Raw genomic sequence first — 18,452 nt, forward strand, 5'->3', positions numbered from 1 at the left:
TCTTGTTTTTTGTTTGTTTGTTTGTTTTGTTTTGTTTTTGCCTACAAAATCTTTTAAAATATTTTGGAAGGTATTTATGATTTATAAACACTGTCACCCAGACTGGAACACAGTGGCATGATCATAGCTCACTGCAGCCTCAACTTCCAGGACTCAACCTATCTCCATACTTCACCTTCCTGAGTAGCTGGGACTACAGATGTTCACCATCACACTTGGCAAATTAAAAATGTTTGTAGAGATGGTATCTCCCTATGAGTTTCTTTTATTTATATGTTAACTTCATTTGCCTTAATTATCTCACTGTCTTCCAAGGTAAGATATTTTTGTCCTCTTCTTTAATGACTTTCAGGTTTTTGTCAACACATTGCATTTTTTGGTGTTTAGTCATATTTATAATACTATGATTGAGAGCCCTGTTTGCATGGACACAGAATGTTGACTGACCAGCTACATGTTAGTGGGTGATTGAATAAATTTTACATTATTTCTGGGGATATTTAATTGCTCTATAATCCCGTAAACTCTACTACTTCTTCTGTTTGTTCTATTTTTCTGTAGAATATTCCCCAAGTTTTATGCCTCTGAATATCAACTTATTAGTGTCTCTGAGCATAAAATTACAGAAGAGGAAATAGAAAAAAAAAAAAAAAGAGAGCCTAATTAATTTGTATATACAAAATTTTAAATGGCTACAGAAAAAACCAAGATGCTATACCTATGCCTCTAATACTAAAACAGTCTCTATCTGTGGTGATCCTGAACAGTTCAGCTTCCAACACAATTAAAAGCCCTGGAAAAGCTACATATTTTTAGGCTATGTTTCATTAATCAATATTTGTTTATATTCTTACCATGTTCTAGAAATATATAAAAATTCCTCAGCATCTTTTTCATTATGATTTTATACATTATTTGATTATTTACTATTATTTTAATTCAGTTTCCAATTGGGGAGAGTACCAAGTTCAGTATGACTTTTCAGTTTGAATTTTTAAAGGGAAAATGTTAGTATCTGATAAAAATGTAGTATTACTCAACGAAGAAACCTAATTTTAATTATTCATCGTAATAATTGAACTAGATAATCAAAAACACAGCTTTTAAAACAACCCGCTCACAATATTTTTATTACATATTTGATTTCAATTTCAAATTGATATTTTTTTTTTCCTTTAAAACATACCTTTTTTTATTCTTTAATTCCTACAACAGCAAGAACTTAAGAGTGACTATGAATCCACATCAAAATGTCCCTTTGTGGACATTTTATTCCATAATATGTAAATGAATGCTGCCATAAATCCTTCTTTTAAATTGCAATGTGCTGCTAAGACTTTGTATCGCTGAAGTTTACTTTTGATAAAACTAGGAGGATCTTGGTATCTTTGCAAATTTACTGAAGAGATTGTTTGTCTTCCAATTAATGGGATCCAGAAAGTAAAATGTAAAGTCTCTTGAATTTAATTCCATTTTTATCTAAATAATATAAATTAAAATTAATACAATACTAATGGAATTCTTAAAAACCCTCTATATCCTGGTAACAAATTGAATAAATTGGGACAATAGAAGAAAGTTTATTTATATTGGTCTCTATGAAAGAAAATTAATTTTCTCAAAATAATTTTCTTTTTCAAGCAGTCTTCAAACACATCCATGCTTTTAGTTGCTTCATAGTTCAATGTATCCTCAATGAATGACATTTTGAAACTATAAAGGAGTCATTCTTGTTAAAAAGCAAGTATTTATATTACTGTAATACATTTAATAGGTACATGGTTTGAATAGATGTTACCATCATATATCTAATCAGTTTTTCTTCTCTACTTTTTATCCAAAAATGGAAACCAACATTACCTCCAAATATACTATTTCACTTTTTCCCAGCATTTATCCTTGTTCTGCAAAAGCCATTTTGGGCAATTTTGGGAACTAATATGTAGTAATGTCTCAGCAGCCAGCATTATGTCTTCATTTGTTGAACTAAAGATTATATGTGTTAAAATTAAAGAAGCTCACAGGTGTATCCATTCCTTCCCATGATTTATGATGATAGACTAAGTTAAATTGACCTCTTTGAATCATCATTTTTCTAAATCTTAAACTAGAGTGAATCATATATACATCATGCTTTGTTGTGAGAATTAAATGAACTAAATCTAAACACACAGTATGCGCAAAATGAATTTTACTTAGGAGTTTTACCCACAATTTTCCGGAAATTTTAATGCTTTATGTTATCACTTCCCATTTCAGTTGTGCAAGTTTTATAATAAGAAAAACTAAACATACAAAGGTAGATTTAAAGTTAGATTTGAGTTGACCTTCTAGCACCATTGTGTTGCGTGGGCAAAATTGCAAGGTAAGGCATATGACCTCTTTAATATTTAGATTTCTAAAACATAGAAAATCTCTAATAATACCCAATTTACCAAAATGTGATAATTAAATAAGAAAGCACATAACAATGGAAAGCAAAAAGATTGAAATATGGTAAATACCTCAGCATGTTGTTATTTGGAGGTTGACATCAACTGAGTTGCATCATTTAGCTTTGAAATCTTCCTTGATATCCTAAAGGAACTAACTTTTTTATTTTTCAGCAATACCAAACATTGAATTATCAATATATAGTAGTATGTTTGCTTATTTACTTATTTATTTATTTTTGAGACAGAGTTTTGCTCTTGGAGTACAATGGCACTATCTTGGCTCACTGCAACCTCCGCCTCCTGGGTTTAAGCGATTCTCTTGCCTCAGCCTACCAAGTAGCTGGGATTACAGGCATGCGCCACCATACTCAGTTAATTTTGTGTTTTTAGTAGAGACAGGGTTTCTCCATGTTGGTCAGGCTGGTCTCGAACTCCTGACCCCATGTGATCTGCCTGTCTCAGCTTCCCAAAAAGCTGTGATTATAGGCGTTAGCCACTGCACCCAGCCTATAGTAGCATGTTTTTAAGTAACGGTACAATAATAGCTTCCAAATCAATCTCTAAACTGTTTACTACCCTTGTGCCTTAATATATGCAGAAATATACTTATATGTATTTCCCTACCCCAATAAATTATCAGATAATGCATACAAAACCTATTTTAAACAATCTAAGGGAGAGAAAATGAAACTGTTATTCTAAAGGATTACTTAATAAAGTTTAAAAATGTGAATGTTCATTGTGAACAATCATTTTAGGGACATACATACTAAGCAATACAGGAAAAAGAGTCTTCTCCATTAGTAGATCCAAATTATAAGCTATTACATATGTTGGAATTGTTCACACCATTAAGGAAAAAATATAGGTTCTTTACAACCTAATTTAAACTGCATGCTAATTTTCTCACTGTTTTGTTCATAGAATGTTTTTTTCTTTTTTAGCAAGCTCCTCTTTAAACTACTTTTTGGAGTCATAAAAATATATCTGAATAGTCTGATGTAAAACAATTGATGTCATTAATAAGTTGTTTTGTTTTATATTAAGCACTTCCAGGGAGTGGAAAATGGGAAGAATGGAAAATAGGCATAATGCAAAATGGGAAGAAAAGTACAATGAAGGTGCATCATCAAAATTCAAGACTGCAGAGATGAAAAGGCTGTAATGAGAGACCTCAATCACTTGTCCTTTGTTAGTAGCTTCAGTCTTGCTCAGATTTATGAGGCTTTACAGAAGTACATGATACTATTTTCTTATCTTCTCCCCTAGATTTTAAAATATTTTCCTATGTTATGTCATAAAACAACGGTTTTCTACTGTTATACTGTGGGGCTGTCTATGCATGCCTATGTTGTCTAATGCATCTACAGTCTCAACACCATGGCGAAGCTGCTAAAGTTTGGGGCTTGCACCCTCCGAAGTCACAGCCGGAGCTAAACCTTGGTCCTTTTTTGATCACAACTGGAGCAGCTGGGACAAGAGCACTAAGTCCCTATACTGCACGCAGCACTGGGAACCTGAGTCTGGCCCACAAAACCATTTATTCCTCCTAGCCTCCAGGTCTGTGATGAGGGGGTCTGCCTGAAGACCTCTGACATACCCTGGAGACGTTTTCCCCATTATTTTGGAGATTAACATTTGGATCCTCATTACTGAGTCAAATTTCTGCAGCTGGCTTGAATTTCTCCTCAGAAGACGGGATTTTCTTTTCTATTGCATTGTCAGACTTCAAACTTTAACTTTTATGCTCTGCTTCCCTTGTAAAACTGAATGCCTTTAACAGCACCCAAGTCACATCTTGAATGCTTTGCTGCTTAGAAATTTCTTCCACCAGATACCCTAAATCATCTCTCTCAAGTTTGAAGTTCCACAAATCTCTAGGGCAGGGACAAAATGCCACAAGTTTCTTCGTAATGAAATAACCAGAGTCACCTTTGCTCCAGTTCCCAACAAGTTCCTCATCTCCATCTGAGACCACCTCAACCTGCATTTCATTGTTCATATCATTGTCAGCATTTTTGTAAAAGACATTCAATAAGTCTCTAGGGAGTGCCAAATTTTCCTACATTTTCCTGTCTTCTTCTGAGCCTTCCAAACTGTTCCAACCTCTACCTGCTACCCAGTTCCAAAGTTGCTTCCCCATTTCCACTCTACTGGTACAAATTTAGGGTATTAGTCTGTTTTCATGCTGCTGATAAACATATACTTGCGACTGGACAATTTACCAAGGAAAGAGGTTTAATGGAGAACTCACAGTTCCATGTGGCTGGGGAATCATCAAAATCATGGCAGAAGGTGAAAGGCATGTCTCACGTGGCAGCAGAAAAGAGAAGTGAGTTTGTGCAGGAAAACTCCCCCTTATAATAATCAGACAAGAGAACAGAGCTTGCACAGGAAAACTCTCACTTAAACTAATCATCAGATCTCATGAGACTTACTGTCATGAGAATGGCACTGGAAAGTGCTCCGTGATTCAATTACCTCCCACCAGGTCCCTCTCACAACACGTGGGAATTCAAGATGAGATTTGGTTGGGGACACAGCCAAACTACATCAGGTTAACAAGAGAATTTCTTTGGCCTTTTTTTCTGATTATTGCCTAATATTTATGTTGCATATTCTAGTAGATTAATATGCAAACATGTAACTTTAAACTTTATGAAATAAGAAAGTAGAAAAGTAATGGGAAAATCTAAATATGACATCAGAGCTTTCTTAGAGACACCTCAAGTCAATGTTAGAAATATGAGTACACTCTAATAGTGAATGGAAGGGGTTCAAATGCATTTAATTCATTTAAAATATTATTTAAAAATAAAATTATTTAGTGATATAAACATCAGGGGTTTTTTGTTTGTTTGAGTGGTTTGTTTTTTTTCACTGACAGAACATTCTTTACAAAGTACTCAGACCCTGGAGTCTATCTTGTAAGACTGTGCAAAAATAGCATATTTCAAAACTATCAATGATAGGTGCAGTGAATTCTAGAAAAGAAATAATATAAAGTTTAGTTCTATATCTCACTATCTTGCCATAAAGACAAACTAAAATATATTTCATAAGAAAATACAAAAATGTGAGGCTTTTAAACAATTTATAAAAGGCGTTATAACACAGCATACATCACTTCTTATTTTAAAAAAACATAAGCTTTAATCTTGATATTTTAAATTATTTAAATACCACTTATTTTACTGAAGGAAATAGTGTAGATTACTAAAAATTAGAGAAACAGTATACAAATTTTATTGCTACAATAAATGGGTATATAAAAATGTACTTAAAAGAAATGCAAAAGCAATAAAATAGTCTGTAGTTAAAGTTCATATATCAATGCATATTTAACATTCTTTCCATTTACATACTGAGGATTATTTACCAGCAACTATCTAAGATAACACACCTCATATTATCCTATCAACAAAATAAAATCATTAATATTTTTATTGTGCACAATGTGAACACAAGTCAAGATCCTTGAATCAGTATACTTCCATTGTAAATAGAGTTCGTAAAACCTTTCAAACATTCAAAGTTCATTTAAGTAATTATTTCTATTCTAGACCATTTTTAGCATGATACTACTAAATACAAGCAAATTTTATGACAGTTTTAATGTATTTTTAAAATTTGAATATAAGCAAGTGCACAAAATGAATGTACAGAGCTTTGCATTTTAATAAGATAAATATTTCTGTATTTAGCTCCCACAAATATCAGGAAATAACACATTACTAGCATACAGACACATTACCACGTTGTACCAAAATGCATGAGAGGTTTGGGAAAGCGTTGGGAAAGGAATCCATGGTAAGAGAAAGCAGCCATCACAAGTTTGAGCAATAATGGTAGTCGAGATCTCTCTGTCAGATAACAGGGAAAAAAAGAGTAGGAGCAGATTTTATAGCTCAGAATTTCATGCAGAAGTGTTTAGATTTTTTGGTGAACTCAAGTTTTGCAATCTCTCAAGTACTCACATCCTTGGAAAGTTGTTTTGTTCTCTATTTTATTGAAATGCATTATAACTGCAAAACATGAAGTTAATCTTCTTAAATATGAACCATTCTACTTTATTACAGGTATAAGAGTAACCTATGTACAAGGAAGAAATGCAAATGATGTTGAGATTCAAAATATAACGTTGTCTAAATTAGGAGTAACCCTTATTTTCAACTCAGGCTGTCTACCATTGTACTAAAGCAGGGGAAAGCCCAGTTTAGTACGGATACACTCAGTAATAGACCCCCGAATTTGCTGCAAGCAGCAGAAGACAGAGAGTTTGTTGTTACTTCTTTTGTTTGTTTGTATGCCTTGGTTCGTGCTTGTCTGTTGTTTTCTTTTGAAATTTTTTTTGTTTTGTTTTTCAGTCTGAATTGAAATCACAAAGCAGGCTGTGAGAAAAACAAAAGACTGGATGTGCAGAGCCCTGCAGAGGATAGAAGGCTCTTCCAGTGCATAGCCATTTATCCAGGAAGGAGTGTTAGGTGTCATAGGTTATAAATGAAGAGTATGCATTAAAATCACTGTAGCCAAAATGTTATATGGTGAAGTGAGTCATTTTAAAACAAATCTTGCCCCCTCAACGTTCAACTCTGTAGCTTGATGTGGATAAAATTCTGTAGTTTGATGTGGATGTGTCTTTTTCTCCTTGTGATTTTTGTGCCTATGCATTCTGGAGAGCTGATAAAAACAGAGTCCTCAGAAAAATAGCGTAGCTTGACAACCACTCAAGTTGTTTCATTTCTCTATTGTATCTGCGTATGTATGTTTTTTAAAATAACCATTAAATCCTGTAATACTGCTATTGTATTGAAGATTGGAGCTAAAACTTAGAAATATATTTCTAATGAACAGAGCTTCTAAAATGCCAGTTAACTTACTTACTATGTCAAAGCAAATAAACGAAAGGTGCTTTCTTTTCCCATCACCCACATATCCGTCCTCCTTCTCCACCCCCACTTAAAGTCTGTTTCTGTTCACTTTGACATAGAAGCAGGAGTAAGCAATATGCCATCTTACTATTAATGTGTTTACAAACTAATTTTATAATTTGTATTAGTTTCATATCTCATTTTCTAAAATACATATTTTTATTTTAGAAACAAAATTATTTCTTCCAGAAAATGGAAATGTTCTATGTAAACATTTAAACTTTCTCACTAAATTATACATCAGTCTTCTCAAAATTGAACTTTATTTAATCATGATCTGTCTTGATTTCACAACTTACTTCCTTAAAAATTATTCTTTACTAAAACTAAAAATCATTCAAAATATCAACTCGATTTTGAAAATATTATATCTCATAATAATTTACTGAATTAAAAAAATAACAATAGAAAGAGATATTTTCATCAGTACATGGTAAAGCAAGCAGTAATCTGGCAGGGTGATTATAGTATACTATAGGAACCAAACATCATTTCTACATCCTAAATTATTCTTTGTTCAGTGATTTATTATGGTAGGATTCAAATAGAGTTAATAAAATTCCGAAGACTTCTTAATTATATGTATATATAATGTGTGTATATATATGCATATATGTATAAAACATACACATTAAAGCATCATCAGGTATAAATATTTTTAAATTTCTACATTATTTTAGCACAATTAAATTTTTTACTTTATTATTATGTATTTTATTATATTTAAGAAGTAAAAATTTATATTTAAAGTTTTAGCTTCAAATTATTTAGAAAAATGGAGGGGTTGTATTTCACATCTTTCACTTCAGGCTTGTCATATCAAGACTAATTTAACAACAGAAAAATTGTTCACATTTCCGAAGAATTTGTAACACTGAAAAGAATAAAATATATGTGTATGTACCCAACATTAAAATTTGTTTGAGTTCAAATATCATACTTTTAATATTTTTTGATACCTAGAAAGGTATTGTAATGCATTTGTCTATTCATTTCATTCTTTTGGCAATATTACTAATAACATATTTTTGCTTTTCTCCTTTGCACAGTAATGAGGTATAAAAAGCTAAAACTGCGTAAGTGATATCAATAATCAATTGAAAAAAATATTTTTTCTGTAAACTTTAAAAAGTTTGAAAATATTAACAATTATATTACTTTTGAATGTATAAGAAAATGAAAAATTAAAGTAAAACTAATATTTATGTATCACACTATAATTTAAACATATACATTTAGAATTATTTTATTGTAAACATTTTTCCAGAGTCCTCAGAAATAGCTTAAACATTATTTAAGCAATATTTATTAACTTTAAAAAATAATTTAAACATTGTCTTCTTTTAATTGCATAAGTTTCTATATATAGAGAGATTCATTTCTCTGCTTTGGCTGGTGAATTGTACTCTTTTCTAAATTTATATTAGCTCTCAGCATTTTGTCCTTTGCAGTGTCTACATCAGGCAATATATCTGAGAGTTCCTTTAATGTAAAGATTTGTCCCTTGTCACTTCCTCTGAGAAATTGTCATCCTTTAGTCACAAACACCTGTCTTAACAAATCCTTGCAAACTGATTGCAAATTTTACATCAATATCTTGATCTGGAGAGGTAGCTTCACCAGACACCTTAAAATTAATCAGTGCAGTGCATTCCAACTTCTAAAATTATGAGATCAATTTTTATTTGTAGTAAAGGTTTTCCACAGTCTTTTTGTAATTACCATATTCTTTCAGTGTGGTAGCTAACCCCAATGCTTTGGACAGGATTTTTGCAAAGAGATTTGGAATTGTATTTCCTTTTTTTAATGGAAATATTTAATCCAAAATAGAGATAAATATTTCATTTTAACCATAAAAGGGGTTTCTGTTCCTAATGTGTTCAACATCTGTTCCAGATATTAAAGCACCTTTGCCCTGTGTTTTATGTTTATCACAATTTTTCAACTCAGTCTATATTTTAACTTCATGAAGGCCTGGGTCAATTCCTATATTTGCTTTGTTGTTGCCATTTACAAACTTTCTAATCACATTCAATTTAACTACCAGAATTATCACATTTGTTTCTTTGATATACTTTCCTCTTTTTTGATCAACTTCTTCTTTTGCTACCCCATTTCTATAAAGTGTCACATAAGTTTATCACTAGCAGACAGAGAGTCAATGCAACTACATGCTTTGCTGTGGGTATATGAACTGAATGTTAGACCTACAGTGTTCATTCTTCAAAAAAAATGGATGGAACATAAATAATTATGGATGATAGACATATGTTATTTAGTGATATTTAGACATAGTGATATTTAGACTTAAGGTCTAGCAACAAAGTGTATGTTTGATGGGATTGATCATAGATAACATACCATGATCATATAATTTTAATTCTTCATTCTGTTAATGTGATGTATCGTACTTACTGATTTGCATATGTTGAACCATCCTTCCATTCAAGGGATACACCACACTTAATTATGGTGTATGATCTTTCCAAGGTCCTGCTGAATTTGGTGTATGCGTATTTTGTTGAGGATTTTTGTATATGTTCATTCAAGATATTAACCTGTGATTTTGTTACCTTGTAGTGTTCTCGTCTGCTTTTGGTGTCAGGGTAACACTGGACTCATGAAATGAGCTTAGAAATGTTCGCTTCTCTTCATATTTTTAGAAAAATTGAAAAATTATCTATCTTAACTATTCTTTGAATTTTTTGTAGAACTCATCAGTGAAGCCATCAGGGCCAACCTTCTCTTTGATGAGAGATTTTCATTACTGACTCAGTCTCCTTCCTCATTATTGATGTGTTCAAATTTTCTATTTCTTCATGATTCGGTCTTCGCAGATTGTATGTTTCCCAGGAATTTATCCATTTCTTCAAGATTATCCAATTCATGGGTGTACAATCTTTTATAATAGTCTCTCACAATTCTTTGTATTTCTGTGCTATCAGTTTTAACACATTATCTTTCATTTCACGTTTTACTTATTTAAAAGACCTCTCTTTCTTTTTGTTAGCCTACCTGAAGGTTTGTTAAATTTATTTATCTTTCCATAACCCAAACTCTAAGTTTTGTTAATCTTTTCTCTTGTTTTTTAGTCTCTCTCCTTTTTTTTTTTTTTTTTTTGGAGTCACTGTCGCCCGGGGTGTAGTGCTGTGGTGCGATCTTGGATCACTGCAACCTCTGCCTTCCGGGTTCAAGAGATTCTCCTACCTCAGTCTCCCGAGTAGCTGGGACTACAGGCGCATGCCACCATGCCCGGCTAATAGCTGGGACTACAGCATGCACCAGCATGCTTGGAATTTTTTTTTTTTTTTTTGTATTTTTTGGTAGAGATGGGGTTTCACCATGTTGTCCAGGCTGGTCTCGAACACTTGACCTCGTGATCTGCCCGCCTTGGCCTTCCAAAGTGCTGGGATTACAGGCATGAACCACTGCACCCGACCTCAAGTCTCTTGTTATTCATTTCTTCTCTTTCATTATTGTTTTCTTCTGGTAACTTTGATGGTTTATTATTGTTTTACAAAGCATAAAATTATGTTCCTATATTGATTTTTCCCTTTCTTCATGTAGGCATTTGTTGTCATAAAATTTTATTATTGAAAGCTATTATTTCTTTAAAGATTTTAAAATGTAACTACCATGTGATCCAATACTACTACTTACAGGTATATATGCAAACAAAATATTATCAATATCTTACATAATTACTTATAAATCCATATTCATTACAGCATTATTTTTAATAACTAAGATATGGAAACAACCTAAATGTCTGTCAATGGTTTAACAGATACAAAATTTATGTAATGAAATATTATTCAACCTTTAAAAATAAGGAAGCTTTGCCTTTTGTGAAAACATAAATGAACATGGAAGACATTATGCTATGTGAAATAAGACAGACATAGAAGACAAATACTCCATGATCTTAATTACATGTGGAATCTGAAAATGTTGAACTCAGAGAGCCACAGAATAGAAGAGTAATGACCCAGAAGAGGTTGGTGGGTGGGGAAATAGAAATAGATTGGTAAAAAGAAGCAAATTTCCAGTTATAAGATGAATAAGTTCTGGCAACCTAATGTACAGCACAACGGCTACACTTACTAATATTGTATTGCGTACAGTTGGCCCTCCATATCCACAAGTTTCACAACCACTGATTAAACCAGGTGCAGATGGGCAATGCAGTATTTGTATTAGGATTTCTGTGTCTGCAAGTTCTGCAGGGCCAAGTGTGGGACTTCAGTATCTGCAGATTTTGGTATCCTTGGGATTCTGGAAACAATCTCCTGCAGATACCTCGGGAGTGCAGTACTTGAAATTTGGTATTAGAGTAGATTTTAAGTATTCTCAGCACAAACACAAAAACATTACTATATGTGGTGATTGATGTGTTAATAAGCTTGATCACGGTAATTATTTCACAATATATATGTATATCAAAACATTACTTTATATATCTTAAATGTATACAAGTTTTATTTATCAATTATGCCTCAATAGATCTGTAAAAATATACACCACTATAAAGGAAATTTGAACTGTGTTTTTGGGGCTGGTGTTATTTAACTAAATTGTAGTAACTTATTTGTACATAACACAGTTGTGCAAAGTGATGAATTCTGTATCTAATGATAATTTTAATTCCTCTATAAGCTTTATAATCAATAGAACACAAGACATGCAAACAATTTAACCTGAACTAGTTTATTAAGTTGTATCATAGAAATATTTACAATGAGCCCCCAAAATAAAAGATTCACTGTGTATGTCAAAAAAAGTTCTATAAAATGAATAAAGAATGTGATGTTTGAGAAGAGGCTTAAAAATAAATGAAACAATAGCATCAAAAATTTCTATATTCAACTTTAAACATTGCTTAGAGCAATGGCAAATCACTTCTTAGTGGAAACATCCTTGCACTGTCAATATAAAGATTAACAAAAAAAATCTCTAAGGAAGCATCTGGGAAATGCCAAGAGTGCATGACATCTAGTATCCAAGGTATGAAGAAAAAAGGATATTGAGATGAGTCCAGCTTTCTCTCACGTTTTTTCCATCAGGAAATTTAACAATATTAGATATAGGGGCTTTGAAACTACAAGATTAATTGAAATACTTGACACGTGGCTATTCTTTCAGTGAGTTTTTTTCCTTGTATTCACATGGATTGGGAGAGACTAAATGATTATGGGACCAATGAAGGTATGAGATCTCTCCCACACACCCCAGGTAGGAAACTAAAAGTGAAATATTATTGAGGTTTTGAACTAGCAATGATAAAATATATGAGCAAACATACTTGACTGCAACTCAGCTTCAAACAGCTCATTCCAAGACAAAGTTTTGGTGATCAGGTCATATTCTGACAACCACATTGAAAAATTAAATTCTCTTCAGAAGACAACATCAGCCAGAGCCTATGATATTGTGACAAATACATTCTACAAAATATAGTATATCAAAATAAAATTTGTATGTCATTAGACAGGAACAAATTGACTGAAAACCAAAATAAACAATATGAATAGAGAATATTGGAATTGAGTCACTGATTAAACATAATAAAATTTACCCAAAATATCTTTATTTCATAGAAGATATAATTATGGAAGTATACTTTTTAAATCATTAAGTAGACTTCTAGTTTTAGCACAAGAGTTCAGAGTGCTATGTAAAGTTTCATTCTAATCCAGAAAATAGAAAAAAATAAATAGAATGACTGTAAAATAACTTCTCGTGAACACATTACAAAATTCAGGTCACAGGACAAAATATCAAACCAAGATTTTATAGTGACAGATGTTTTCAGGGAGAAATGGAATCTGAACATATATCTACCTGGGGATGCTGCTGCTCAACACCGCATAAACAGAAAGGAAAATAAAACTGGAGAAATTTAAAGGGATGCTGAGGACTGAATATGGACTGGCCTGAATGTGTGAAGCCCCTAAGGACCACAGATATACCCACACACTTGCGGTCTACTCCTTTGGGAATACACAAGTTTTTAAAAGTTTATCATGTAAAGAATACAGTGAAGGCATATCCCACTCTCTGCTGCTGATAGGGAAATGCGGATGGCAGCCACTGTCAAAATTTGTCCCAACTCATCTCTACTATCTTCAGCACAGAAATATATATATTTAATATATGTGTGTGTATGTGTGTGTGTGTGTATATATATATATATATATAATTCATACATACATACACACACGCGCACACACACACACATTATGTGGGGAAAAGGTTATTAAAATGGTGTCCCAGAGGGCACCAGTCAAATTCCATTACAGCTTGGTGGCATGGGAAGAGGAAACAATGTCATTGAAATTCTCTACCTTACATGAGTTACAAAAGCTTTAGTTAGCAGGAGCAAAGATATAAAATCCACTACCTGAATACATAGTAAGAAACCCACTGCAGCTGGTGAAGGAAAAATAAGAAAATCTTTGAAGCTCTTCCCATGGGGGAAGAGCCAGAATAAGTGCTTGTCATAGCATTACTTGTTGGTGGGTCGGTGGCACTTGCAAAGGCCACATTCCTAAGATAGGGTTCATAATGCGTGAATAAAACTGAATTACAGAAAAAAACATAGAACCCTATCCCCAACTAGTGCATTCTGTATTGCCACACTAACAAGTGTTGATTAAATATAACTATGTGATACAGCTAAGAGACCTACAAGAGGCAAGCATTTTTTGAGAAGAAACACAAAAGGAATGCCCAAAGCTATTCTAGTGCTGAAATCCTTAGTCTATTTGACACAAATAGAGTATTTTCTACTCAGTTGCATCTTACTACATTATCTCTATCAAGCCACTGAAATGAAATAACAGAGGAATATCAATTTTTTAAATTCACAAAAGAAATATCAAACATATATATATATATATATATATATAGGCACTCAGTATTAGCTTAGTCGGACTGTGGTAGTTGGCATTTTAGTAGAATTTGAAGGGGGTAGAAACAGAACACATACTATCTCTTCAGTGCTGTGTCTTTGGATCCATTTAGGGTTGGATTGTTCAAGACCACTGTGATTCTGTTAAAAATAATGTAATTTGTTTCACCATATTAATCGTTATTTAAAATAAAATAAATATAATTATCCTTTTTGTTTCTGCTTTTAAAACTGAAGGACTGCATTTATTCATGAAGCATTCTTGGCATTCATGGAAACATGTTTTAATTTCCCCTTCAAAATGTATTTAATCAAAATATAATTCCTATTATGTTATTATATTTATAGATATTTCATAATTTAATAATCATTCTGAATTTTAATAAAATCTAAAATACTGATTTGATAGAAAATGTTAAAATGCATTCAAATATTTTAATATGGTCTCAAATTTTGGAAATCCATAAAAAATTCATTGATCTTTCTTGAAAAGTCAAATAAATTCATTATATATGTAGAAATATAATTTTAATTCATGTACAATAAGAACATGAATTAAAGATGGAAAACGTAATTGGGAAACATATAGGTACATGTTTATGCAACGTTTCTCTAGTCAGTCATGATTTTCATATTTAAGGAGAAAATTAGTTAATCCCAAACTATGTTACTATTAAATAACTTAAAATTGCAAGTATAATCTGTCTTCTGTAGTTATGTAACATTAAGAAAGCAAATGTTCATTAATAAAAAATATAATCTTACCAATAAAAGAGCATACAGATCTCAAAATTTATTGCATGGTTCTAATGAATGAATTTTGTGAAGAAATAAATTGACTGTTGTTACCTTTAAAAAAAATTTTTTTTTCAGCATGCAAATGACTGGTAACTCATATGGGAATGAATCTTAAAAACACGGTGAAAAAAGGAATTTTTTATTATTCATATTATTTCTAATTATTATAATTTATTATTATCATGCTCTGTCTCTACAATTTGCCTTCTGATGCATTCAAACATCCTTATAATGGGCTCTTCCCCTATAATCACGTTCTTTTGCCAGATCACTAAGTAAATGGAGTGTATTTATGCATGTTTGTGTGAGTTTTGGGGTCGGGGTTAGATACAACTTTATTATTGCAATGAATATAGTCCTTCTTTCTTGCAAAAAAGAGAAAAGGTTATACATTTGCTGGATATCTCATAGTTCTCTTTAAGCTCTACTCACCCATAATCTATAAATATATTTGTTTGTTTTTCTTTTGATATTACTGAAGAAATACCAATTCTCCTTTTCATATGCTAACCAGAGTTTAAATATAAGTTAACATCATTACCCTTATTTCTTTAAAAAAATTTATTTCTCATCAAAATGTAGTGAGTATACTTTAAGGTAACTGTTTCGAATATTCTATTGTCAATATACTTTTGATACTGTTATTTGTGCATATTTTATTTGTAACATTCACTATTCAATAATCTCTTGCACAACTGAAGCATATTTTGTGTACCTTTATAGAAAATGCTATCAAATGTGAGTACTTCAGGCTATAGATTTAATTGGGAAGTTAAAATCAATTATTTAAGAGCATATGAACTTATAATATAAATATAATTATTCATGATAGTTGATAAATTATTGATGATACAGTTTAATTTATGAAAAATCTTAAAAATTATATTTTATTATCTGAGGACTGTCATCATTTTTTCATGATTTTTGAATTTACAATGAACTTAAAATATCATAAACTTCTTAAAGACATTATTTTTAATAAGAGTTGAGTGAGTTAAATTAAATTCAGTGGATAGTCAAATTTTCATTATCTTTTTTAAGGTAGTCTGTAAATAAACAAATGTGCAATTTATAAAACCCAAGCTAATTTTTCTTCAATGATAGTAGACTCTTCAAAGTTAGAATTACTAAATTGAACAAAGGGCTTCAACTTTTGAGTTCTGGGTCAGAATACTTGGGAAGTCTCAAATCTGGGAAATCACAGAAACCAATTAATTCATGTTGTGCAATCATTAACATCCTCATGCTCTGTCATATGCACAAATTGATAATTGAAAGACAAATCACCCTCTAGCTGAAGTTTTTAGACCAAAACTCCCAAAGTGCAGGAATCATAAATAGAACTTTAAATATTTCCTATATAATAAACTTCAGTCTTATTATGATAGACTATTTTAAGTGTAGTTTAAATCATGTCTTATTAATAAAGGACATTGCTTAAATATCTGGGATATTGTTTTAATATTTATATTTTTATTCTTTACTTAGACATTTTGTTTGTTAATTCCCCTTTTAAAAATATTCTCTGTGTTTTGCCATTTAAAAAATATTATCTATTGGCTGCTCTACCTATGGAGCAGACATTCTTTTATTTCTTTACCTTCTTCATCAACTTGCTTTCATGTTAAAAAATTTAAAAAAATATTTATTAATTGAGTAACAGAAAAAGATATTAAAGAAGCAGTTATGAGTGTAGCTTGTTCTACATATACTGATATTGTGAGCAATAATTATTACTCTTAATACTATATGACAAGGGAAGTTTCAGTACCCACCTTAGACCTAACCCACTCCATCCAAGCTTGTCATTGCTAACCAACTTTCAAAATAATGCATTATCTAACTACAGGTAGGGATTTCAGATACATAGTGAATAATGAATTACATTATCTTCTGAGAATGTTCTCACGAAATGGTGCTCAACTGTTGTGACCTATAAGAAAATAAACTGGGAAAAGCATCTAATTTACAAGCAGTATGAGCTAGTTTTGTATCTGTGAACTATAATGAAATAATTCAGAGAATTTTTCTCTAAAATAGAAAAGATTAAAAAAAAAGGTGCAAGGATATGGCTGAAAAACATCTGCCCAAACTATGTAGTAACATATGAAAGAAAAAGCTGTAATTTTCGATTAGATGAACTGAATGAGAATCATCAGCTAAAGCACTTCAAAGACATCAGCTAAAGCATTGTATTAGACTATTTACTTAGCTATGTACTCAATATACAGCAATAATATTTCTATTATTTATAGGAGTAATTACTAGAGCTTGTCAGCAGAAAATTTGATTGATGTTAGGTAGTAAAAATCTAGACTCTGATCCATACAAGATTAATTAGCAGAAAATGAAAAATAAAGAGGACATTTAAATTATGATTTATTAATGAAATGAATTACTTTCACTCATTATTAGATTCACATTTTCCAAATAAACTAATATTTTTAATTTTGTTAGTATTTTTAATTTTATGATTATTAACATTGTGAATCACTTCACTAAATAAACAAACCAAAATGTTTGACTGCTAATAAACACCTTATTCTCCCAGTTATTGCATGGATTGTGTATTTTCTTTCCTTTCCTTCCTCCCTTCCTCCCTTCCTCCCTCCCTCCCTCCCTTCCTTCTTTCCTTCCTTCCTTCCTTCTTTCCTTCCTTCCTTCCTTCCTTCTTCCTTTTCTTCTGTCTTTATTTTTTATTTTATTTTGTTTTATTATTTTTAACTTTTGTGGATACATAATAATCGTAAATATTTATGGGGTACATGTCATATTTTGATACAAGCACCTAATGTGTAATGATCAAATCTGGGTAATTGGGATATCCATCCTTCAAGCATTTGTCATTACTTTTTGTTGGGAACATTCCAAATTAATTTTTCTAGATATTTTGAAATATGTGATAAATTGTTTTTAATTAAATTGACTCTACTAATAAGACACTAGATCTTATTGCTTCTAATTATCCTTTATCTTATTATTCCCTCCCCATTATCCTTCACAGCCTCTAGTAACCACCATTCTATTCACTACATTCAGGAGATCAATTTTTTTTTTTTTTTTTTTTTTTTTTTTTTTTAGCTACCACAAATGAGTGAGAATATGTAATGTTTGTCTTTCTGCACCTGGCTTATTTCATTTAAATCTATGTCCTCCAATTTCATCTATGTTGTTGCAAGTAACAAGATTCATGCTTTTAAGAGATAGAATAATATTTGTGTGTGTGTGTGTGAGTGTATGTGTGTGTGTGTGTATACGTATACCAAACTTTTCCATTCATTTGTTGATGGATACCTAAGTTGATTTCATATCTCGGCTATTAATAGTGCTGCAATATACATAAGAGTTCAGATACTTTCTCTTCGATATACTTATTTT

The sequence above is a fragment of the Macaca mulatta genome, chromosome 4 (genome assembly GCF_049350105.2).
Source record: "Macaca mulatta isolate MMU2019108-1 chromosome 4, T2T-MMU8v2.0, whole genome shotgun sequence".
NCBI lineage: Eukaryota > Metazoa > Chordata > Mammalia > Primates > Cercopithecidae > Macaca > Macaca mulatta.